A 26199-nucleotide genomic window follows, 5' to 3' on the forward strand; every position below is an offset into this window, starting at 1 on the left:
CTCAGCGAGATTGCGCGGAATTCCGCAAGCGGGATGAATCGGCACGTTGTGCTGTTCCTGCTGCTTTTTAGGGCACTGCTTCTTTGCTGCCACTCGAGTAGATTTTCAAAGTTCCAAGGCTGTTTAGTCTTCATTCCAACTCATTCCTCTTTTTTCCACAACCCTGCACTTCCAATCTCCTTATCTTTCTCTTGCAGGTTTGTGGGCAAGGCAAACTCAATGAAAGTTCTATCACAGATTATAAATTCTGGTATTGTAGCTATGTGCCAGAAGAAAAATCCCAAGTTCTTAATAATCTCTTTGCATTGGAAGTTTTCTCATATTAATATATTTTTAGAAAATAATACTGGACAGTCGAATCCATGGTGGAGGTGCAGTGGCGGTTGAGGACCGCTGCACCAGTGGTCCAACTGCGGTATTACAAGTACGGTAGTTGGACCGTTTTGGGCACAGTGGCCCACAGTGGCCCACCAAGCATATTACCAAGCATATTACAAGTTTCCTCACTGCCAGCAGTCTCATGGCGGTGTTCATAACATGAAACTGCCGGCCTCCCCACTACAGGGTCTCCTGTTGCCTCTGACCATGGGGAAGCGTGCCCCCCTGTCTGCATGCATGCCCAGTTCCCAGTTCCTGCATTGCATAGACTTAACAGAGCATTCAAAATTAAAATGTTCCGTCTTATCCCAATATTTAGCCCACATACAGGTAACTGTGGCTTCTCCTTCCTTGTCCTCCAAACCCACTTAGGGCCTTATTACGAGTATGGCAGTCCTCAGGACCACTGTACTTGCTGTGTTGGTCCGACCACCACTACCACTGCACCATCACCACTGCAGATCTGCTATCAGTATTCTGAGTGTGGCGTTAGACCACCACAAGACCGTCAGCTCTGCAGGGATCAAGGATCCCACTGTGCCAATGGTCTGCAACCGGCCTCAATATGCTGGCTGTGCCGATGCTGCATCATACAAGTTGGCTTTCCACTGCCCATTTTATGGTGGTGAGTATGCCAGTAAAAGGGCAACATAGAGGCAATTAAATGGGGGGGGGGCTGCTGTTCTGGGCCTGGAAGTGCATGTAGGGGTGGCGATGCTTGTTCCCCCTTGAATTGCACCCCTGTTCCTACACTGTCACGGCAGCGGTCTGCTTTTAAGGCTCTCCTACCACCGTAAGACTGCTGTCGCATCTCCTGCTCGCCCTGGATTACACTCATAACTTAGCAGGTGCATGACGGGCTTGACAGTTCTCCTGTTGGCGCGTGTGCGGTGGGCCAACAGGAGGACCGCTAATTTCATAATAAGCCCCTAAGTCTTCTTCCAAAGTCATGGTGGCCTTTATAGATAGCAGAATTGGCTAGTTTGATTTTCTGGGTTAATATTTGTGTTGCTCATCTTACTAATTGTATATTGTGTTCACGACCTGCTTTCATTTTTTTTGCATGAAAATCCCTACACTGATTGACAAAATTATTTATGCCTTTTCATAAAATCTGATTCTGTGACAAGGACCTTGCACATGGCATATTATCTGCCAGTTTCACACAGAGGAGTTTTAGTTTTGTAGCTGTGTGTCTGATTTACTGGTTCATTGTGTGTACTGTAAACTCTGCTGCCAGATAGCCCTTTAATAGGCTAGTTCTCCATTTGTCTACTCTTCTAAATACCAACGTGTGAGAATATCACCTCATGTTGCAATGAACGGGATTTGCTGTCAAAGTTTTGCAAAAAAGTTCTTCGGTAGAAATGAGGCAAGTGGAATGATTAAAGGTCCTCTGCTCACAGAATGTGCGGCCGATTTTTAGAAAGATTGTTTTTTTCAAAGGCAATACTAAAGAATAGAGGCATTATTTATATCAGTGATCATCAAATTCTGTGGGAGACTCCTCTGGTAAGCATGCAGGGGTATACATGATAGTAAGATCTCTGGCTAGCTTCAAGCTATCGGAAAAACATTAGCATTTTGTATTTTGCCAAAATACTTAGAAAAATGTCCCACTAGAGGTGAACATCATTGCAATATTTGAAAAGTTAACTATGTTATTGGAAGAACAATTAGCTTCAGTTGCAGACAAGATTTCTCTTCTTATTCCATTTTTGGCCACCTTCCTCCAAAGCCACTTACCGCCCAATTATTAGTGGCCTGAAACGGTATGTTTTTGACATGCTACTTATTAGGTCCACCTCAAATCCTAAAGTCGTCATCTTTTCCAACGGCCTTACTTCTCCCTATTTGTCTCTTCATAGAGGAGTAAGACAAGGTTGTCCCTTAGATCCTTTCCTTTTTAATTTAGCCTTAGAACCCTTCTTGTCCCAAATAAGACATAACCCCTCCATTACAGGTAACACCTCTAATTCTTTACAAATTAAATTAGCTGCTTATGCTGACAATGTTCTTTTATTCCTTTCACAACCTCAGGATTCCTTGCCAGCTTTCCTGAAGGAGGTTAAACCCTATTCCTCAGTCTCTGGCTACAAATTAAATAATGACAGGTGTGAAATGTTGAAAAAACAAAGTGTAACAATGGGTCAACAAGAAAGTAGTGCAGCTATCTAAATGACTGTGTGTGTATTGAAAGAACACAATCCCTGAATCCAAAGTATTCTTGGTGAAAAAATATGTTCCCATCAGATACCCGTCCTGTACCGCCCTACATTACTTGGGATCCTTCACCCAAAGGAAGTGGAAAGAACCACTTAGGATTAGGTAGATTGTGGCCTAATCAAAGTGTGAAGGAATGTAAGGTGTATGGGTATAAACTATTGTGGTGGTATCAGGGGGCACAAAGAAATATCAATAAGCAGTGCATTAAGTGCTCGCTGTAGCGTGTGAAAAGTGAAAAAATTAATATTGGGTTGTGGGAGTGGAGAAAGAGTTTATTGGGGTCCTACCCACACCCAAGGTTAAAAAACAGTGCAAGTAGTAATAACAAATAACTACTGAGATTTTATCTTGGTCGACATGTTTCTGCAGTATTCGTTGGCTCAAAAGATACCAGTCTGCTTCATCAGGACCTTGTTGTTAATAAAGTGCTACTGCTGATATTAAAGTGTATAGTGTGTATAAAAAATCATATCACCTGAGAACACCGGTGGAAATGATCCAGTCAGTAAACAGTAGACAAACACACATGTAAATACAAAATACACACAGTTAGTGGCGAAAGCTGCAAATGCACAGAGATAATCTCGTGATGTTCAATTATATGCCAAACATTTATGGTCAGTGGTTGTAACAGTAATGCAGGGCCCGATTCACAGAATGAACTTAAGACTCAATCCTAAACTTACTACTTTTGGCATTCACAGAATGCACTTACTACTTTTTGTATTCACAGAATGAACTTACTACTTTTGGTATTCACAGAAATTAGGATTTTGTCTTAAGTTTGTCTTAAGACAAACTTAAGACAGACTTAAGACAGACTTAAGACAGACTTAAGTTAGGATTTTGTCTTAAGTCTGTCTTAAGTCTGTCTTAAGTGTGTCTTAAGTTTGTCTTAAGTCTGTCTTAAGTCTGTCTTAAGTCTGTCTTAAGTTTGTCTTAAGACAAACTTAAGACAAAATCCTAACTTCTGTGAATACCAAAAGTAGTAAGTTCATTCTGTGAATGCCAAAAGTAGTAAGTGCATTCTGTGAATACCAAAATAGTAGTAAGTTTAGGATTGAGTCTTAAGTTCATTCTGTGAATCGGGCCCCAACTCATTAAACCAGGTGCACATATCCTGGGTTTAACCAAAATTGTAGACACTCACCCATGATCTGGGGAATGGACTCTCCACCTCACCCGGCAACAGCTCAGGTACAAATGGAGCACCGCTCTAATGAATGTGAACAAAAAAAGAAATGAAAGAGGAAGAGTTCGCTAGAACTCAGTCTGAAAACACATTCCCTCAGCCATTGAGGGTTTATAGCCAGAGGTCGAGGCAAGTTTCTAATGTTGGTAGTTCCCTGTGTTACTCAGCCGTGGGCTTAAAGGAGGTCTAATTTAATCTCTTAATTCAGTTAGTACAGCCGGGCGTATTGTGTCTCTAAAAGAGTCAACCCGCTTAGCGCGATGAGTGGGCGATCTGTTGTGTCTCTAGAAGTCAGCCCGCTTTGCGCATTGAGTAGGCGATCTCGATCTCAACCTTAATGCAACAAGCATTTCAAACTTGCCTTCGTGCCTGTCCTGCATCTACTACTTCTTTCAGAGACCACCCGTTTTAAGCATGAAGCATTTAAAGGCCGATCGTGATCTATAATAAAGCCAATGCACTCACACATTGCCTCCGTGCCTGCCCTGTCCCGCTTACCTGTCCGTCGGTACTCCGCGCCTTCCTCTAGGCTGACTGTGGGAGGTACCGACTGGACAGGAAGCGGGATATTTAACCCGAGTCTAATTGGTCAAGGGGTCAACACGTGTGCGACGTGATAACGCGCGTCTCCGAGCGCGTGGCAAGACCAGAGGTACAAGGGAAATGTAGTCCGGAAATGTAGTCCGGAAGCTCGCACGGGATAATCTCCTCGCTTCCCTATTCGTAAATAAATAGACACGTGGGCCACACGGTGGCGCGCGGTTTGAAAACACGCATTGGGACTACACAATACATCGGAGATGTAATCTGCATTTCTTAGCCCCTTTTGCATGTAGTAGCGTGCGATTTAAAATGCGCGCTAAAACTACAAGATTGGTGGGATTTGTAGTTTATTTATAATTCTTTGCCCCTGTTATTTATAAACCAAGGTATTACATAAGACCTGCCTCTAAATTAGAGAAAATGTATATTTGATGGCAGAGATATGAACAGTGACAAGAGACTTAACACTGATAAATTAACATTCCTACAGTTTTAATGCAATACAGTCCCTAGGTGAAAAGCTGATAGGAATAAACTGGTAGTCAGTGTGTTATGGAGACAGAAATGGTTCTACGCCCAATTGGTATTGTATAGAACAGTGTGGTTGGTAAGTGTGGAACTTGTATTCCATGTATCGGGACTTACAGACTTACAGAGACATCCCCGTGATATCGGTTTGAAGTTTGTGCACCCATCTCTGTTCTCTACGATGTAGAAAAGTACTGACATCTGTGACATCTGTGATATGTTTAGGGATCTAGCGAACTCTTCCTCTTTCATTTCTTTTTTTGTTCACATTCATTAGAGCGGTGCTCCATTTGTACCTGAGCTGTTGCCGGGTGAGGTGGAGAGTCCATTCCCCAGATCATGGGTGAGTGTCTACAATTTTGGTTAAACCCAGGATATGTGCACCTGGTTTAATGAGTTGATTACTGTTACAACCACTGACCATAAATGTTTGGCATATAATTGAACATCACGAGATTATCTCTGTGCATTTGCAGCTTTCGCCACTAACTGTGTGTATTTTGTATTTACATGTGTGTTTGTCTACTGTTTACTGACTGGATCATTTCCACCGGTGTTCTCAGGTGATATGATTTTTTATACACACTATACACTTTAATATCAGCAGTAGCACTTTATTAACAACAAGGTCCTGATGAAGCAGACTGGTATCTTTTGAGCCAACGAATACTGCAGAAACATGTCGACCAAGATAAAATCTCAGTAGTTATTTGTTATTACTACTTGCACTGTTTTTTAACCTTGGGTGTGGGTAGGACCCCAATAAACTCTTTCTCCACTCCCACAACCCAATATTAATTTTTTCACTTTCACACGCTACAGCGAGCACTTAATGCACTGCTTATTGATATTTCTTTGTGCCCCCTGATACCACCACAATAGTTTATACCCATACACCTTACATTCCTTCACACTTTGATTAGGCCACAATCTACCTAATCCTAAGTGGTTCTTTCCACTTCCTTCGGGTGAAGGATCCCAAGTGATGTAGGGCGGTACAGGACGGGTATCTGATGGGAACATATTTTTTCACCAAGAATACTTTGGATTCAGGGATTGTGTTCTTTCAATACACACACACACAGTCATTTAGATAGCTGCACTACTTTCTTGTTGACCCATTGTTACACTTTGTTTTTTCAGTATTTGTAGGGATTGTAACAATGCTAGGTCATTAAATACTTCCCACACATGCCCCCTTCGTGTATTATTGTTCAGGTGTGAAATGTTGCCATTAACTAAATACACTTTCGAAGAGGATTTCTCTATATCCAATTTCACTTGTAGTCCCCTTGACATACAATATCTTGGTATTTGGTTCACCCCTTCTATTAACTAATCAATTTCACTAAACTTCAATAAAAGCATTGAAAAGCTTAGCTCCCCCACGTCCAAACGGCACCCGTTATATCTTTCATGGTGGGGAAGGCTTGACACCCTTACAATGATTTTGACACCTATCGCCCTTTATCTTCTTTCTAACATTCCAACGTCTATACCTATGAAGTGGTTTCACAAAATGAAATCAGTTCTTTTCTCCTTTCCCTGGCTGAATAAAAAACCTAGAATGTCCTTATTTAAATTATTGCATCCGAAATCTGAGGGAGGTGTTTGCTACTCTGATTTTCCAAAATATCATAAAGCTTTTCTTTTGAAACATCTGTCAAAATGGTTGTCTACCCCGCCTTCAGATTTACCTCTATGGATTGATTTAGAAAAATCCTTTGTTTCCCCGTTTTCTTTACAAGAATATTTATCTTTTACATTTTATGGGTATATCAACTATTTGATAACAACGTTTTTTTGACTTTCTCTCAAGCCCACTCTCTTTTTCATTTACCTGCGTCGTCTTCACTTAAATTCTCAAATCTATGTTCTGCCATATTAGATTCCTACCTAGATTTTGAATCCTTACCTCATTCCTCCCAAATAGACGACCATGCCTGGCCACATATTCTATCCAAAACTCCTAAGGCTTCCACCCTTTACACTTATCTTTTATCCCCTTCCTTACCAAGACCTAAAACAAAGATTGAAACTTCCTGGGAGACTGATCTAGATACGCACTGGCCCATATCTCTTTGGGATAAAATTTGGTTAAAGATCAGGAAATTGTCCAGAGTTGCTAGTACCACAGAAACTCTATTTTTTTATCTATAATAGGTTACTACTAACACCAGATTTCCTACATAAAATACATACAGACATCTCATACACCTGTTGATCTTTCAACTCTTCACAGGCAGATCTTCATCACTTTTTTTTTCATGCTCTCATGTTAGACATTTTTGGGGTTTGGTCTGGTCTGAAATAAACACCATTTTTAAAACATCCGTCCCTCTTACATTTATCAATTTTTTAGGCAGTCTTTCTCCTAGCTGGAATAAACCAAAAGTTCAAACACAAATTATCAACTTGTTAATTGCTGCTGCTTTTCAACAGATCACAAAGAACTGAAAGGATGCCTCTAAGCTCTCATATTTAGCTTGGTGGTACTCTGTTTGCCCTAACCACAGACTTGACACAACTTTTGTTTTTCCTATGTCTTTACAACACAAAAGACTACTTCTATGGTCTCTAGTTATGGCGTTTTTAGATGACAGTGCTAAAAAATCCTTTGCTCCAGTACCACATGTCCAGGAAGTTGCTAACTCTCCCTAATGTATTTATCTCAGCTATTTTCTTTTAAATCTCACTTGGAATTTTGTAATTTTGTTCTATTATGTATAGTTATTATACACTATATTTGTTCTTCCTTTTCTTATACCCTTTAAAGTTTTTATTATTTCTCATGATTCTTCTCCTCTAATATGAATATTTACCTATACACCATTAATAATATGCTCTGTAATGCCTATTTTCACTCTTTGTTATTTGATTATCTTGTATTTTCTCTTCTGACATACTTTTAATAAACTTACCTTTTGAAATGTAAAAATTATTGGGTCCACAAATTCTGGAAATGGTAATTCTATGTCCAAAGACATCGGACCAGTTCTTCACAGTGGAGCTGTAGGGACTGTGGGTATGCTGGGCCCATCTCCCGCTCTCCCAGTTATTACAGCCTAACCCCAGCAGTAACTTTAGCCACTCTCCCCTCTTGCCTTACCTCAATCCTTGGTTATTAAAAAAAAGCCTCCGTTCACATACAAAAGGTAAATATGAATGTTTTTGAGTATATTATCTATCCCTAAAGGGAACAATATATGGCTTTGGAGCCTGCATACCCAGCTCTGTGTTTTATTCTTGATTCTGGGAACAGTGATCTGTAAACTTCAGATTTTTGTGTAGATTTGCCAGTTGGGATCAGAGGTTCTCGTCCTTCTGTATCTTTGCCCCGAAATCCGGGGACCTGCAAATTGACCCTTTGATGTCTTTTATCTGCTCATTTAGAATGTTTTCCATTTCTCATACTGTTTGTGCAGTTAAAGGTCCAGGAACCCAAAACCTATTTTTTTACCTGTACCTATACCCTTACAAGTTTAACTCATTGTCAGTATTTCACATTTAAGATAATATAATACATGGAAAACACTGCCGAATAACAGTAACATTTCATGGAGGAATATCACCAACACCTCTTACAATGTTTTAGCTTGCTAGTTTTACATTGTACATGTTAAATAGTCTGTTTTCAGCAAATCAAAAAGGAGAGAGAGGACTAGGTAAGCCAGTCCGGGTCCCCTGGTTATATGTAGAGATATCAATATAGGACTAGCTATGTTGTGTTAGAGGAGACTCAGAAGGTATATCTGTAGGCAAACCCTTAGGTTTGGACATGAAGCCCTCACACACCAACCTAGTTGGTGTCATGCTTCATCATCGGGCCCACCACAGTGACACCGAATGTGTCCCGGGTGTGCTGCGACTCCAGATTACTGAGGAGCAGGTATTCTTACTGAGTGTGCAGTGCTGGTGAGAATGGAGGTGAAAGGTTTAAAAGCTATCCAGGAGGTCCCAGTTCCCGAGGGTAAAGGTAAATTTAATACCTGGGCCCCTGTTAGCAAGATAAAAAGGCTGTGGACGTTGTGGAGTATATTAGGGGCTCCTACGTCCTTGTGGTCTACATGTTTCAGCCAGGCCTTTTGATTAAAACTGGCTTTCCTCAGGACCAAATGAGTATGTGTGAGTGAAAATAAACTATATTAAGTGAAAGTGTATGGTAAAAAAGTGTTGCACTCGCTAAGGTGCCGTACGTGTAAGAGGGGGATTCCCTCTGCTTTACTGTACATAAAACACAAAACAGTACAGACATACAAAGAGAGTCATTGAGAATGGTATTAACCAAAACACAACAATTGCCGGCTTCTGGTGTGCGTGAGCGACCTAGAGCGGCAAAGAACTTAGCCATGAGTGTGCCATGGCTATAGTGAACTATGGCGGTAAATTATTAAACGCAGTGGCAGTGGTGGGCTACACAGCGAAACAGGCATAGCGTGAGGTACAGGTAAGTGTAGTACATAATTCCTCACACTTGCTACTTGCTGTTAAAGCCTCATGGGTCACTTGGCAGGGAGGGAAAGGAGACCCTAAACATTTGTAGAGGATTACAGTTAGGATATCACCTGTGGAGAGAAATTGTTGCTTACCCAGAGCGTTGTGCAGAGATCAAGCTTACTCACGGTATTTCCGATCAGCGGTTCCTGCGACCTATCGTCCTGCTCCAGTGTCCCGAGTGAGCTCACTCGGGACACTGGAGCAGGACGATAGGTCGCAGGAACCGCTGATCGGAAATACCGTGAGTAAGCTTGATCTCTGCACAACGCTCTGGGTAAGCAACAATTTCTCTCCACAGGTGATATCCTAACTGTAATCCTCTACAAATGTTTAGGGTCTCCTTTCCCTCCCTGCCAAGTGACCCATGAGGCTTTAACAGCAAGTAGCAAGTGTGAGGAATTATGTACTACACTTACCTGTACCTCACGCTATGCCTGTTTCGCTGTGTAGCCCACCACTGCCACTGCGTTTAATAATTTACCGCCATAGTTCACTATAGCCATGGCACACTCATGGCTAAGTTCTTTGCCGCTCTAGGTCGCTCACGCACACCAGAAGCCGGCAATTGTTGTGTTTTGGTTAATACCATTCTCAATGACTCTCTTTGTATGTCTGTACTGTTTTGTGTTTTATGTACAGTAAAGCAGAGGGAATCCCCCTCTTACACGTACGGCACCTTAGCGAGTGCAACACTTTTTTACCATACACTTTCACTTAATATAGTTTATTTTCACTCACACATACTCATTTGGTCCTGAGGAAAGCCAGTTTTAATCAAAAGGCCTGGCTGAAACATGTAGACCACAAGGACGTAGGAGCCCCTAATATACTCCACAACGTCCACAGCCTTTTTATCTTGCTAACAGGGGCCCAGGTATTAAATTTACCTTTACCCTCGGGAACTGGGACCTCCTGGATAGCTTTTAAACCTTTCACCTCCATTCTCACCAGCACTGCACACTCAGTAAGAATACCTGCTCCTCAGTAATCTGGAGTCGCAGCACACCCGGGACACATTCGGTGTCACTGTGGTGGGCCCGATGATGAAGCATGACACCAACTAGGTTGGTGTGTGAGGGCTTCATGTCCAAACCTAAGGGTTTGCCTACAGATATACCTTCTGAGTCTCCTCTAACACAACATAGCTAGTCCTATATTGATATCTCTAAATAGTCTGTTTTACCATTTTAAAGTAGTCAAACCCAGTTCTTTTACCCCAGAAGTGGTTTGGTATGAATATACTTGAAGATAAGTTTCTATGTTGTCAAAGAGTGATGAGTGCTAAAATGTCATGATACAAAAATATTGAATATTAGTGCATGGTGAGTGAGTGAGATGAGGTGTTAGAGTCATCATAAAGTGGAAGAATCTTGGGGTTATTATAACCAGTGGACTTAATCCGCATACCCAATACAACCCAAATGTGATGGGAGTGAGAAGAGGAAGCAGTCCTTCAGAGAGGTACATTCAGCAAAAAGGAAAAGCCGTGTTAAAAAGCAGTATATATCTTGTTATTTAGGTGCACTTGGTGACATGAAACTGTTGTACTGGTCTAGTAGTGAAGAGGTGTGGGTGACATAAAAACAAAACGGCGTAGTTTGCATCTTTGTTTAGGGATATCTACCTAGAATACTTCACATCTGGTTCATGATTGATATACACATTGGGCGAAGGTGTGAAGGGGAGGTAATGAGTGTCTTTTATTTGCATGCACTTTCCTTCAGGTTCTAGTGTTCTCCAGCTAGCACCTAACATTTGTGTGGATGTCTGGGATCAGTTTACTTCACTTTGAAGAGTGTGCTTTAAAAAATTGTGCACTTTAGGTCAATATGGTCAGAATGAAGAAGTAAGCAATATCATTAAATCATTAGCCCAGTTGACTTACTGACTGCTGTTTATAGTGGTGGAGGAAGATGACCTTGGGGTCAATACCAATGACTGGGTGAATGAATCCTTGCAATTGGCTGCTGACATTTGTTCCCTTCAAGGACTGCACTGTATTGGTAGTCTCTAAGGCCCTGTGAAACTACAAAAGATGATGCTAACCACAAAGTGCTGACTCACTTTTTGTCAGTAGGGCCAGCTGACTTTGAAACTAGCATTGGTGACCTGGGACAGGTCGCCTTGGAACAGGGCTGCTGACATTTGTTTCCTACAAGGCATGCACTTTACTAATAACCCCTAAACTCCCACACTGAAGAATCCGATTTTTATTCGCTACCAACCCACTTTAATCCCTAGAGAAGAAAACCTGGGCCACCTTACTATAGACAATAGGTTGCACCATACTCCTGAGGCGGAAGCCGGGGGTTTAACTCGCCAAATAACAGATCACTTGTTATTTTATTCTTTTAATGCACTGCACTTTACACTAGCACAGCGCTTTTTAAAAAATTGAATCGCTACCACTGCTTTATTGTGTATTTGTGTTCTCTGTAAATCCCCTTGAAAACTTCCCCAGGAAACCAATTTGAGCCGCTTTCACTGTACCTTATACCTCTAAGGCACGAAGCCATCCTCGAGGCTCACGGTCACACTAACAAGCCCCTCGAGGCAAGGAATCCACGGCCGCCATCTTCAATCGGGGCCTGGACAGCGCTCTAGTGGCTGGGCGATTTGGGCCCAACCCACTATAAAAGAGCCAATCACTGACGTTCCTGCAGATAGGTTGCACCATACTCCTGAGGCGGAAGCCGGGGGTTTAACTCGCCAAATAACAGATCACTTGTTATTTTATTCTTTTAATGCACTGCACTTTACACTAGCACAGCGCTTTTTAAAAAAATTGAATCGCTACCACTGCTTTATTGTGTATTTGTGTTCTCTGTAAATCCCCTTGAAAACTTCCCCAGGAAACCAATTTGAGCCGCTTTCACTGTACCTTATACCTCTAAGGCACGAAGCCATCCTCGAGGCTCACGGTCACACTAACAAGCCCCTCGAGGCAAGGAATCCACGGCCGCCATCTTCAATCGGGGCCTGGACAGCGCTCTAGTGGCTGGGCGATTTGGGCCCAACCCACTATAAAAGAGCCAATCACTGACGTTCCTGCAGATAGGTTGCACCATACTCCTGAGGCGGAAGCCGGGGGTTTAACTCGCCAAATAACAGATCACTTGTTATTTTATTCTTTTAATGCACTGCACTTTACACTAGCACAGCGCTTTTTAAAAAAATTGAATCGCTACCACTGCTTTATTGTGTATTTGTGTTCTCTGTAAATCCCCTTGAAAACTTCCCCAGGAAACCAATTTGAGCCGCTTTCACTGTACCTTATACCTCTAAGGCACGAAGCCATCCTCGAGGCTCACGGTCACACTAACAAGCCCCTCGAGGCAAGGAATCCACGGCCGCCATCTTCAATCGGGGCCTGGACAGCGCTCTAGTGGCTGGGCGATTTGGGCCCAACCCACTATAAAATGGAGCCTCCTTCCCGTCCGCGCAGCGGGCGGGCGCGCCGATGGCGCGCCGGAGGCGCGCCAGAGGCAAGCCCGTCTGGGCCCGTCCGGGCCAGGCCGGGCACAGGGCCATCCACTATGCCCGTTTCTCATAGTCACCGGATCAAACACTCACGCGACTATCTGTTACAATTCAGCACGCCAGCCTCATCCCCGATACCCAACCACTCATCTACGCCCCAAGATGAGTCCTTCGGGTCAACCATCCACCAGTCACCTACTGGTATTAGCTTGGCTCTGCTGAACTGTAGATCAGCCCCCAAGCATGCACTTGAAATTAAAATTCTGATTCAAGACCGAAATATTGATATTCTTTTCCTAACGGAAACATGGCTAACGTCTCATTCTGAAGCCGACATTGTCAACATGCTTCCCCAAGACTACCTCATTCAATATCAGAATAGAATGAAGGGAAAAGGAGGTGGACTTGCGATTATCTATAGAAACCTCTTCACTTGCAGGATACAAGCAGGAGGAATTGAGGATTGCGAAAGCATCCACTTCTCAATTCAATTAAATCCCAACAATTCCCTTTCAGGTATTCTTATATACCGACCTCCTAGTAGCCTAGGAAACTTTGTGAGCTCATTATTAGAGAACTCTATTTCAGCCTGCACTTCGGCCCCAAATTCTATCCTGCTCGGAGATTTAAACTTGCACTTTGAGGACAGCAAAGATAAAATTGCCGCAAACTTAATTTCCGAACTAAAAGTACTGGATCTTCACTTAATCAATTCAGAGGCAACCCATAGCAAGGGACATCTTTTAGACCCCCTTTTCACTAATCTGCCAAAAATTGAAGTTCAGTCCGCACTTCCCCTTCCCTGGTCAGATCATTTTCTCATCCCATTCACCTGGCAAACTCCCTTAAAAACCTCTCACATACCTATCCCCAAAGAACACGACAGAATATGGTCCAGACTCTCATTTGAGCACTGGACCCAGGAGCTAACACGCTCCGCTCCTCTGGCAGACCCAGACCCTGCAACAGCAGACAACAACTTTACTAGCTGGCTTACCTCTTCCCTGGACACAATCGCCCCTAAGAGAGACGTAAAGACAAAAAGTAAGAAATTCAAATCTCCATGGTATTCACAAGAACTTAGGAACCTAAGGAAAAATTGCAAAATCCATGAGAGGAAATGGAGGAAAAACTGGGATCCTCTCATCAAGGCAGAATATAAAACAGCAATGAGGTCCTATAAAGTAGCGCGTAAAGCAGCTCAATCCTCTTTTTTTGAAAAGAAAATTAAAGAAGCATCTAATTCAACCTGTGAGACTTATGCAATAGTCAAAGAGCTCCTTAAAATACCTAATCCCCCCCCCAATCATCAACCCACGGTCGCTAGATGCAACCAAATAGCAGGTTATTTTCAAAATAAAATCACCAATATCCTGCAATCACTCCCTCCCAAAACGGATCACAGTCCCCTGGTGGCCCCTACATCCCCCACCACCAGTCCAACACTGGATAGCTTTAATCTGATGTCCAATGAGGACTTTTTAAAAGCCCTCTCAGACCTAAAAAGTGGCTCCCCCAATGATCCCGCCCCCATCCGTATTCTTAAACAAATCGGACCCACTATCGCTTACCTGGCCACTAACCTTATTAACGCCTCCCTTAGCCAAGGTGTAGTCCCCCCCAATTGGAAACATGCAATTGTTAAGGCACTACAGAAGAAACCAGGCCACGACCCCTCAGATCTGTCCAACCTTCGCCCTATTTCTCTTTTACCAGGCCTGAGCAAGATTGCAGAGAGGGCAGTCAATCAGCAAGTGTCTACCTTCCTCGAATCTAACAACCTCCTCCGCCCCTCGCAGACAGGCTTCCGTCCAGGGCAGGGGACCGAGACTGCTCTTCTGAAAGTGGTCGAGGAGACCAGATGCATCTTGGATTCAGGGGGATCGGTTCTACTGATCCTCCTGGATCTAAGCGCTGCATTTGACACGGTTGACCACGAGATTTTAATCCAGCGATTATCCGGGCTGGGAGTGAGGGGCACGGCACTCCGTTGGCTCTCATCTTTCTTAGAAAACCGCACCTTTCAGGTTTGCGAAGGGAACATACGATCTGACATCCTTCCCCTCCAGTGTGGGGTTCCCCAGGGCTCGTCATTGAGCCCTACACTTTTTAACACCTACATGGCCCCCCTGGAGGATGTGGATAAAAGCCGTCACATATGCTGACGACACCCAAATGGTTGTTTCATTTTCGCTTGAAGAAGACAAACTGAAAACCTCCATGACTGCCTAGAAGGCATTCATGGTTGGATGTCCAACTCAAGGCTGAAGCTAAATGGCTCAAAGACTGAGCTTATGCTGCTGGGACATCAAGTACCATCCCTTCCCCCTACCATGTGGCCACCATGCCTAGGACCCATCCCAGAACTCAAATCTGAGATTAAAAGTCTGGGCTTTTGGATGGAACAGAACCTCTCCATGATAACACAGGCAAAAAAAACAGCCGGTACATGTGTAGGTCTACTACGGTCAACCAGAAAAATTCTCCCTCTACTCCCAGCACCATCCCAAAAAACGCTCATTCAAGGTCTAATACTGTCAAGATTAGACTACTACAACGCTCTTTTCCTGGCAGCCCCGGAAGCTACGGTTAATGTTCTGCAGAGAACACAAAATGCCGCAGCAAGGATTCTCACGGGGACCTCTCGCAGAGAATCAGCCAAACCTGCCCTTAAAGCACTACATTGGCTGCCGATCCGTGAAAGGGTCAAATTTAAAGCTCTGTGCTCCACTCACAAGGCCCTGCACAATCTAGGACCCCCAATACTTAAAGCCATGCTCTCCTTATACAAACCCAATAGACCCCTACGATCAGCCCAAGGCAACTTGGCCACGGTACATCGAACTAAAAAAGCCCGGACTGGAGGACGTCGATTTTCGGTCATGGCCGCTACCATCTGGAATACTCTGCCAATCCAACTTCGTTCCGAGCCGAATCACATGAAATTCCGGAAACTTCTCAAGACTCACCTGTTCCCTCAATAGCCTACCGCCTTATTCCCCCACTTTCACCCTCAGTTGTTTCTTGCAATCTCAGCGCTGGGACGCTTCCGGGCAGCCATGCGCTATATAAAACCCAAATAAAAAAAAATATATATATATCATTGTTGTTATAAATTCATTAAAACAAGTCTGGCTGTCAACCTACAAACGATGACTAATCTAGAAATTAAACAATCTCCCAAATTGTGAGCAGAGACCTTTTGTTGTTGTTTTTGTTCAATTTATAGACTTCTCATGGAGAGTTCCTTCTGGGCCAAACTTTTCTTTTTCTGTATAATCTCTCTCGAAGACTCTGCATCAAATACCTTTTGCCAGGTCATTCTTTGGGTACTTGAAAAGCAGGTGATGAGCTTAAATCTGATTCTGAATTAGCAAGCCCAATTTCCTCCCAGCCCAAACACACATCAGATCTCCCTTTGATTTCTGGCATAGAATTCAAATATAGAAGGCAATATTTGTGCATGATTCGAGGGCCTCTGATTTGAATAGCTTTGGATCAACATCTTGAATTTAGAAACACGTATCAATATCCAGCATGTAGAATTAAGTGCAAATGTCCAACTGGGGAAGACACGTGGACCAAATTTCTGACTCAATAGAGATATTAAAAGGCTTAAAGCAGGGATGCATATTAGCGCTATGATTTTACTTTATTTTGTCAGGTCATCCCTTACAGAGTATAGGATTCGTTTCATTTTGTGAGAGAACTGCTTGTTATTTAATAAGTGCCTGAATGCCCAGTGTCATCTTTTTTGTTAATTTAACGTAAATTGAGGGGACCTCCCTGGCAGTTTAGGCTGATCAGGTCCTGCTTGAGCAGAAATATGTCTAGAACTAGAGTGCAGCTGTGTGCAAAACACTGTGGGGCAGATTTTTGAAGAAGTCTTGCAATGCAGCAAAAACTTTTGCTGCGCTGTGTAACAGGGAGCGAGCAGGAATTAGCCATGTGGAATCTGCTAAGATGTGACGTATTCCTGCTTTCTCCCAGTGATGGCACACAGAGTGGACCAATGTAGGCACACTTGCGCCATGGTGCAATGGTACCTATGTTACAGCAGGATGTTTATTTGTGCAGAAAGGGTGACTTTCGTGCTCAAAACAATCCTTTGAGGCATTTTCCTGTTTCTATGTGTGCTGCAGAATGCATGAAATGTGGAAAGAAAAAGTGAGGAAAAATAAATATGGTTCTCTTTGTTACACCTCTGTTGGGAAGGTGCGCCATTTTGACTCATTCCCAGGTTACAAGTCTTTGAAAATCTGGGAATACACCAAAATCCATGGGTGGATGTATGGGAGCTTCCATGCTCCACCCATGGAATGCCTTTCCAATGCCGAGTAACACAAGGCAACAATTTGCACTTACTCTGGATTTACTAAGCCAAGCTGAGCCGCCCAAAGGTGGCCTTGCGTGGTTTATTAAATCTCACGGCAGCCCTTGTATTTTGCCTTGCATACTCAAACTAATTCAAGCATTCCAACCATCAACTTTTTTCTTAATTTAGGGAATTGTGTCTTGTAGTTTTATCCCTTTTCTTAAGAGGGAATGGAATGGTGTAAACCCATAATGTAAGAATTTGATGTTCTGTTTGAAGGGATTTGTCCCTCTACTGCCATTACTGTAGTGAATTGCATATTGTAATAAAAATGCTTAGATGTAGCAGATTTTGAAGTGAATGTAACAGTTTGATCTGTTTTAAAATTGAGTCAAAACCTTTTTTATTTTTTAATAATTGTAAGTGGTGTTGTCTTTGTATGGCTTTTTAGCTCCTACCTTTAACTGTTTATATGGACTAGGGTGTCTTAGTAACATTTCTTCCGAAAATCAAAAGTGCTGTGAGAATGGTTTGAAACACTCATTTCGATGCTTTAACATTAACACTGAAGACTTTAATGAGCGCAAAAACCAAATAGGTGCACATAAGATAAAGATGCCTAATTTGTTGGCTAGTTGCTTTGGAAATAGACCTTGAAAAGCAGAAACATCAACAATTCATGTCATGAGTTTTGTACATTATCCGAGAGGGCCTAAAAAGTTAAATGAAGTAACAGTTGTATGGTAGAGGAGGCCTTGCCTACCCAAAAATCTGCAGTATACTGGAAAGACAGACATTGATAATAGAAATGTGTCCTATTCATACATCATCAACTGAACTACTGAACGTTAAGGGCTAACTGACTTTTAAGTGAGGACAAGTTCCAGAGCTTGAAATTGTTATGCTTGTCTCGTGCCTTGCACACCTTCTGGGTGTAGGACACGCACCCTGCATGTCTCGAGAAGGTTAGATCCTTTAGAATGTTGGGGAGATTTGTATTGGGAGTTGACGGTTGGTTGGTTTGTCAGTTGAACCTGGCCAGCCAAGAGAAGGGTCTGCTCTTACCTATGTCTCCAGCTAAATCTTCTTCTCTCCCTTGACCAACGTCTCTGGTGATTCATTCACAACAGAAATCCATTGACAAAAACTTAGCCCATCAGTCAGATGTGACATACTTGCTCAGAATATGTTTCCACATTGACACCTCAATGAAACCATGCAAATTGTCTCACCAAAGTACCAAATAACACTCACAAACTCTCTCATCAATTGGCTATCAACGTTTAGAAGACCTTATCATAAAAAAATCACTCCAAAGTGCACAAAACATCACACCAAGGACTCATAATCAGCAAAAATGCATCCCAACCAAATAGCCCCCATAGAAGAGCAATGGCGAACCATGCACCCTAGAAGAATGAAACAAATGGCAAAGTCCTCTGGCACACATATACATGACACTACACATGTTGCTCAACACAGATCCATAACAGGATCGCGCTGGCCACTATATAGTAAACTCCACTATAAAACAGTAATTCATTCTAATCTTGCTAACCTCGATCCAATATGATTCTCCTCTAAACATTAGGAAATACAACCAAATAAAAAGTAAACAGACCATTGGTACGTTAGTCAACAAGAATCCTAAAACCATCAATGAACTGAAAGCACAAGGGACAATACACATGGTAATGTGATGTGCAAATGTAAGTAACAGTTGTATAACACTATATCAAGGTTAATATATTGACCTACAATAGTAATGCATCCACTATATCGCCTTCCGCTATGTCATAAAGGTAAGTATACCATTTTATTCGTAATTCCACTTTCCTAAATTTACTTTGCAATGTAGTGGATGTGATATTACTGTTATTCAATATACTGGTGGTATACAGCAATCAACATGCCATCAACTTAGAACATCTTATAATAAGCATAATATCGTCGGCGTATAATTGAACTTTCCCCATGGTTGGAAGAGGAGGGAAAATATCCCCAATATTCCTGATTGCTATCGCAAGGGGCTCAATGAAAAAAGCGATTCTCATGCTTATGAAAAAGCCGGAGGAGAAAGTGCAGGCAAAAGCTTTCCAGATTTTTGATCTTCATGAGTCGTTCGGTGGCTACAAAATTAATAAACGGAAAAAAGAAATACATTTGTGTGGGTGTGCATCTAGGGTTTTACACCCTGACATTCTTCTGTGCTTGAATTCAAATCACAGGAGGCATTTAGGGGTCAATTTTTTTCAATTTTTTTCGGATCTTTATGATTTGAATTTTGTCCCATTGCTATGAAAAGTTTAGGACTTATTTACACAATGGAATTCTCTCCCTTTAACCATTCTAGGAAGGGTTGCTCTGATTAAAATGTTGGTGCTTCCACTGTTCAATTTCCTTTTTTCAACAATTCCCTGTGTGTTAGTGAATTCATTTTTCACAAGATTAGAGTCAATGTTTACATCATTCCTGTGGGATAGGAAATCTCCCAGAATCGCACTTAGCATTTTATAGGAGAAACTGGAAGATGGCGGCTTAGCCCTCCCCAATCTGGGGGAATACTATTTCGCATATTTTGCACAAAACATGTCTAGATTTAAGCAGGGTTTGCCAATCCGGTCTTTTTATCAACTTTTTAAATGAATTTAATATGTAAAGAAAATCAGATCAACTGCCCATTATCAATATTTAGATCTCCTTAATTAGTAAGATATAAGTGTTTACATTGGTTTTTTCATAAACACCAGGCATTTTTTAGACAGTATTCCATTCCAGTTATTAATGTCACAACCACAACAGCTGATCTACTTGTCTCAGCAGTTATTAGAGATTCTTTTTTAATTACACAAAATTGGTCCAAGGCTGGTTTTCATAGACTCCGATTTTCTCCAGAATGATAGATGAATGAATGTAAGCAAAATGTCTCAATTAATCCCCGGTGATTTCCTCCTCCTAGGGTCATATAATATTCTTAGTAAATTCTTTAGCAAACTTGATTTGCTTCAGATTTGTGGCCAGAAACAGTTAGCCTACGACTTGCTGGAAGATATGGCAGTGAAAAAGCTGGGGGATTGGAAAAAATGTTTGGCCACAATTAAAGGGGTAGATTTGGAGGCCAAGGCTATAACAAAATGAGGTAAACATGAAGATTTGGAAATTACAGCAAATATGTGGTCTACAATTAATATTTTAAATTTTAGCTCAGATAGAGGGGCTAACTGGAGAAGGATGTTAGATTTTAGCAAGTGGCTATTGTGTAGAACCCCTTGCGTTGTAGCCAAGGTTTCTCCCAATCAATCGGGGAAGTGCTTCCGGGGCCATATTCATCCTGCAGCCAACTGGACTCATATAATATTACAGTGCCCCCTGATCCAGAAGTTCTGGAATTATATTTTTGAGTATCTGGTGACAGAAACGCTTGATACCAATCGGGTTTAACGATCGACTGATAGTGTGGGGTTATGACCCAGATCTGCAGTTACCCGAGAAGCTGACTAAACTTTTATATATTGGCATGGCTGTTGCCAGATAACTTCTACTTCAAAGATGGCGAACAGATTTAGTTCCATCTAAAATTGAATGAGTTCGAAAAATGGGTCAGGTTAAAAGAAGCGAAACAACCTATGCTTCACGAATTGGAGGTCTTAAGAAATTTGAGAAGATCTGGGCACTGCATTTTGACTGTGATCTCAAAAGTAAGTATATAATCTGCTGTATCCCTTCAATCTGTCCTTCTTTTCATGAATCTTAGAACCTGGTAGTTTAACATGGATAGTATACTTCATGTCATTTGATCAGTTTTTTTTGGTGGCAGTGGATATAAGTCTCGAGATTCTAGGTGTTCTTTCTATCTTACGGTTCGATAATGTGTTTTAAGATCCCCCTGCGTATCAAGAATGAATGATTAGATCTGTTATGTATTGATTTATTGGTGTTATTTATTACCCCTTCGAATGCTATGGATGGATTTTAAAGGATGTATATTTGGATGTAATTCTATGTATTTTATATGGTTTTCAAAAAAAAAAATAGAAGGAAAAAACTTAAAACATCTTAAAGAATGTTGTGACCAGGACAATGTTTCAAGAAGAAAAAAAGATCTGGATCTGAAGTGGCGCAGTGGAAAATAAAGGGGAGTTGAAACTAATATAGAGCAACACTTCCAGAATTTCAGTTCTCTCTGGAAGGTCCGACCCTATGATTTACCTTAATAATATTAGTTTCTCAATTGGTTGCAAAAGGACAGCAAAGCAGGCAAAAACTGTTTTTCTCAACTCACAAAATGCAACTTTTAACTGTATGTCCCTTGGAACAAGCCAAAGGATGAAATTGGAAACCCACAATCTCCCAAACTCAACTCTTTAAATTCTAATAAAGTATAACCTCCCAAGCTATAGTTGATCACAATACCTTTACTTTCTTGTTTAATTTCCTGATGTAATATAATTTCATAAAGACGCTTCACAAAATTGAATTTAAAATAATCTTCTCCTGCCCCGTTGTACCTTCCTAATTTAACAGATATGAGATAAGATAAGAGACACTCTTGCAGAGATCACACAGAGCCCTTAGCCACTACCTGCTCCAAACACAATCTAAAGCTCTGGACAGCTTAACAAACATCTTATGCAAAATCTCAGTTAACCTTTTCAGTTGACCAATCCTGTAAAATCAAATGTGCAGATTTGCTTGCAATTGGCCAAGCTTCTTCCCACTATATTGGTTAAAGCCTGGATGGAGCAAAACTATCTAGATTTATGACCATTGATTATCCACCATCTTTTGCATGCTTATTTAACTACTATCCAAAATTGCATGCCCTCTGTTTTTTTCTATATGTACCTTTGTGATTTGCCCAAGTCTTGTCCGATGGCCAATAATGCTTCCTTCTCAGAAAATGGAAATTCACCAGCCTTCAATCTATCAACACTCTAATCATCTTCAACCGTCACCATTCTCACCACCAGACATTCACATGAACTAGCTTGAAACCCTCCTCCTCCCTCATCAATCACGGGTAACTCCCTCAAATCCCACCTCAAAATAACTAGGGTGACACAGGAAAAGTTTTGTTTGTGCACGTAATTATAATCCCACCAACTAAAAAACATGACTTTACCACTAACCTTGGCTGCTGGAGTAGCCTGCTACTCAACATAAAGTACCTTATTATGCGTACAGCGGTCCTGGGCACCACCGTACTCGCAGTGTCGGTCTAACTGCCACCACCCCGGCAGTCTGACCACTGTATCACAATGGTGGGGCCGCACCAAGACCGCCACCACCATTGGGATCCAGGATTCCTGGTTGCTGCGGTGTGGAAAGGGGCAGAAAATGGTGGTGGTGATGATGCTGGCACTGCCGAGCAGATTACCACCTGTATTTCCACCGCCCATTTTATGGCGGGCCCTGCCATGAAAAGAGTGGCAGGGCACGCCATGAAATAGCCCATATAGCCCTAGGCTAATCCGCCCATGGGGCTATATGAAAGAGAGGCATATGTTAACCCTACCCTAAAATTGCACCTTCAGGCATGCACTGTGTGGCATGCACCATGTTGTGCGTGCCACACAGTGCACAAACGTGCTGTAGGGACTGTCATGGCAGCGGTATGCTGTTTAGGCTCTCCTATGAGCCTAATATACCCGCTGCCATGACACCACCACTGCAACGCCCGCCAGCCCCAGATTCAAACTCGTCATAAGACCCCAAGGGGCCGATTATGATCGCGGACGGACTTGAGTACGTCCGCGACCCCTGAGGACGAGGGAGCGTCCACAGGAGCTGGGGCGTTCCCTCCGAGCAGATTTGGATGTGACCGCCAGGGTGGCGGTCACATCCTCTATCTTTAACATTGCAGCGGGTGCAGCTTCAAGCTGCACCCGCCGCAAGGCTAAAAATGCATGCATTGCACAAAGCATGCATGCAACGCGCAGTGGCTGCTGCTTTGTGCACGCAAATGCAGGGGGGAACCATAGGTACCCACCATGTGCACCCCCCACCCCCCCTTCACCCGCAGGGCCCGCAAGTGATTGCCCGTATGCTTTTCCACAGCGGAAAAGCCGCCGTGGAAAAGCATGTTTTTCCCACCATCCTAATATGGCTGGCGGTGTCTGTTAGACACCTCCACCATATTAGGGCTTTTCCGCCGCGGTCGTACTGCGACCACGGCGGAAAAGCGGCGGACAGAATTCAAGACCCACCAGCCATCCTAATATAGCGGTGGGTCTTTGGAGGCTCCGCAGCGGTTTTTCCGCATCCTCCAGGCCGGCGGTGGCTTCCGCCGGCCCGGAGGATGGTGAAAAACCGCAATCATAATCGGCCCCCAAGTGCTTCAATGCCTCTTCAGGGAAAGGAAGGAAGGCTGAAATAAACAACATTAAAATACAATACAATTACCTCATATCACTGAAAGAAAAGATATGAAACTCAAAAGCATCTTCTTTTCTGCATTATTGCATTGGAGTAACTGTGGTAGTTTTCTAAACTTGCTTGGGCCTAAATTGCAAAGGTATTCTGAGCTGTAACATAGGTTTATGGCCTATATTAAGTGCCTTATTACGAATTTGGCTGTCTGTGGTCCACCATACCCACGGTCATGTTCCAACCGCCGTGAGCTCAGCTGTCCGACTGACGTATTACGAGATGGGTGAATTGCTATACAGCTGAACCTTCTTCATGCCAGCACACCGCAGACGGTCGGGTTCGCGGTCGAGGAAAAACAGCTGCCAAAGGGCGGTACAGAGGAGTTTCACTGCTTTCAAGATTATGAGGTGGCTTTCTGACAAGTCGATGGTGGGGGTGGGATTATCAGGTTCAAGTTGGCAGAAACAAAGGATTTGGAGAGTGTACTTACCCCTTTCCTGCTATTTCGGTCAGAGTTCAACATGGATCCCTTTCTTCAGGTCTCTCCTTTACAGCAGCATCTTCTCTCAGAGTTCAATGGGGATGCCTTTTTTCAGGTCCCCCTTCACAGCAGCATCTCCTCCCAGAGCATTACAACCCTATTTGCGGCGATGTACAGGTGAGTCCTTATGTACCTTATACCCAAATGCCTGGACTGCCCACATATGGGTAGGTGGTATTTTTTTACATGCATATGTGTGCACTTGACACATATATGCAAATTAAGATTTTGATCAAAACTAGCTAGACCTAACTCTAATGATAGCATCTGTAAACCAAGTCGAAAGCTATGCAGAGGCGCACAATCAAGCAAATATAGTGTCTTCTACAGTTGACTTCTGTGCCAAGGATGGGTCCATAACATAATATTGTCTAAAACAATATTGACTGACCAAAGTATGGTCAAATTATAATAATTATAAAAATATTGGATTTAATATCGAATTTATCAATATTGAACACTAAAATATTGGAAACATAAAATATGGTCTTCTATTTTAATACATACACAATATCAAAAATATGGAAATACAAAATATCAACCACACTTTTATCACAAACATAAAAAAAGAATAATTTTCAACATAAAATCCTTATTATAAAAATAAATATGAACAATATAACAATAAAGAAACATCACACAATGTAATTATACATTACAACAACCATACAATTATTCACATATATAACCATATCTATTCACAATACATGTACTATAAACACATTTTTTATATTAAACTTTATTGCAATAAAATAAATATTACAACACACATAAAAAATAATTACAATTAATTTAACATTTAAAATGTTTTAATAATACTGCAATCCAAAAAATATACATCATTAACTTTGAAACAGAAATACCTATTAGAGGCCAATAGAAAAGGAAATAACTCAAAACAGAATTCAATTACACACACATTTGACAAAAACAATGTACTCTAAAACAAACTAACCAATTTAAATATAACCTAATTAAGTGAACACTTCCACAAGAGCAGAATGCCTCACTGTTTTTCACAGAAAAAACGTAGCCACAAGAAAATGACAGTCTGCTGGACTAAATGAAGAATGAAAAGGGGGGGCCCTTGGCCCCCCCGCCCGTATGGCAGTGCGGTGATCCCCTCTTCCTATGCCTGCCGGTAGTGTGGGGACGTGATATCCCGGTGCCCAATGGTATGCGGGAGGTGTGTGCCACACCACCGGTCGGCCGACGCCCAATCCCTGATCCGGAGGCGTGGTGCAGTCTTCCGGGTCAGAGGGGTGGGCGTCGAGGGGTGAGGGGTGGGAATAAAGGAGGCGGGCGCGCTCAGCTGGCCCTTCTTGTTGCCTGACGCTCCCCCACACTGGTCGTGCCCCGCGCTCGGGGCCTCCTAATTTTCTGTTTTCTTTTTCAGATCAAGGATTGCTGACTGGAGTGTGTGGTAGAGCGACATTGGAAGCAGACAGACAGAGAGTTGACCGTAAAGATCGAGGACGGTGGATCTGTAGAGTGCAGGACACGCAAGTCATCGACAGTAAGAGGAAGCTGGGGGGCTTGCATTTCATCGCTTCGTGCGGCCGCCGGGTGGTTCTACGTTAGAGTTTGGCCACCCATAACATTTGGAATAGCCAGTGTTGCTGTCGCTGTTGCGTGGTGCTCATAGCCCCCTGCACATCCTCCGTCTCGTGAAGGTATAGGGCGCACTGGTTGCGAGTCTGAGCAGTGAGTGAATTGATCGATAGTAAGAATGCCAGGAGCTAAGGCTAAGGGGTCAAAGATGGAGTTGATGTTTCAGGCCATGATGCGTAAGATGAATGCCATGGATAAAAGATTGAATAAGGTTGATGGCCTAGAGGCCCGTATGAGGGAAAGGATGGATGATATTGCAGGCCCGCGCGGTAGGCCCAAGCGGCAGATTGACGCAAATTTACTGGAGGGAGATTACGATTCCTCGCCTAAGAGGGGTAAGGTTAAACGGCCAAGGCGCAATGCTTCCGCTCGTGCACCGGTGGCGGTGCCCACTACCCCGGAGCCGGTACTCCTGGGGCCCTTGGCACCGGCTCCCACCTTGCCAGCAGGGGCCAATCCTGTCAGGCCGGCGCCACCTGCCCCAGATGGCCCACTTCCATTGCCCCCAGTGACGGCACC

This window comes from Lissotriton vulgaris, chromosome 3_1 (genome assembly GCF_964263255.1).
Source record: "Lissotriton vulgaris chromosome 3_1, aLisVul1.2, whole genome shotgun sequence".
Taxonomy (NCBI): domain Eukaryota; kingdom Metazoa; phylum Chordata; class Amphibia; order Caudata; family Salamandridae; genus Lissotriton; species Lissotriton vulgaris.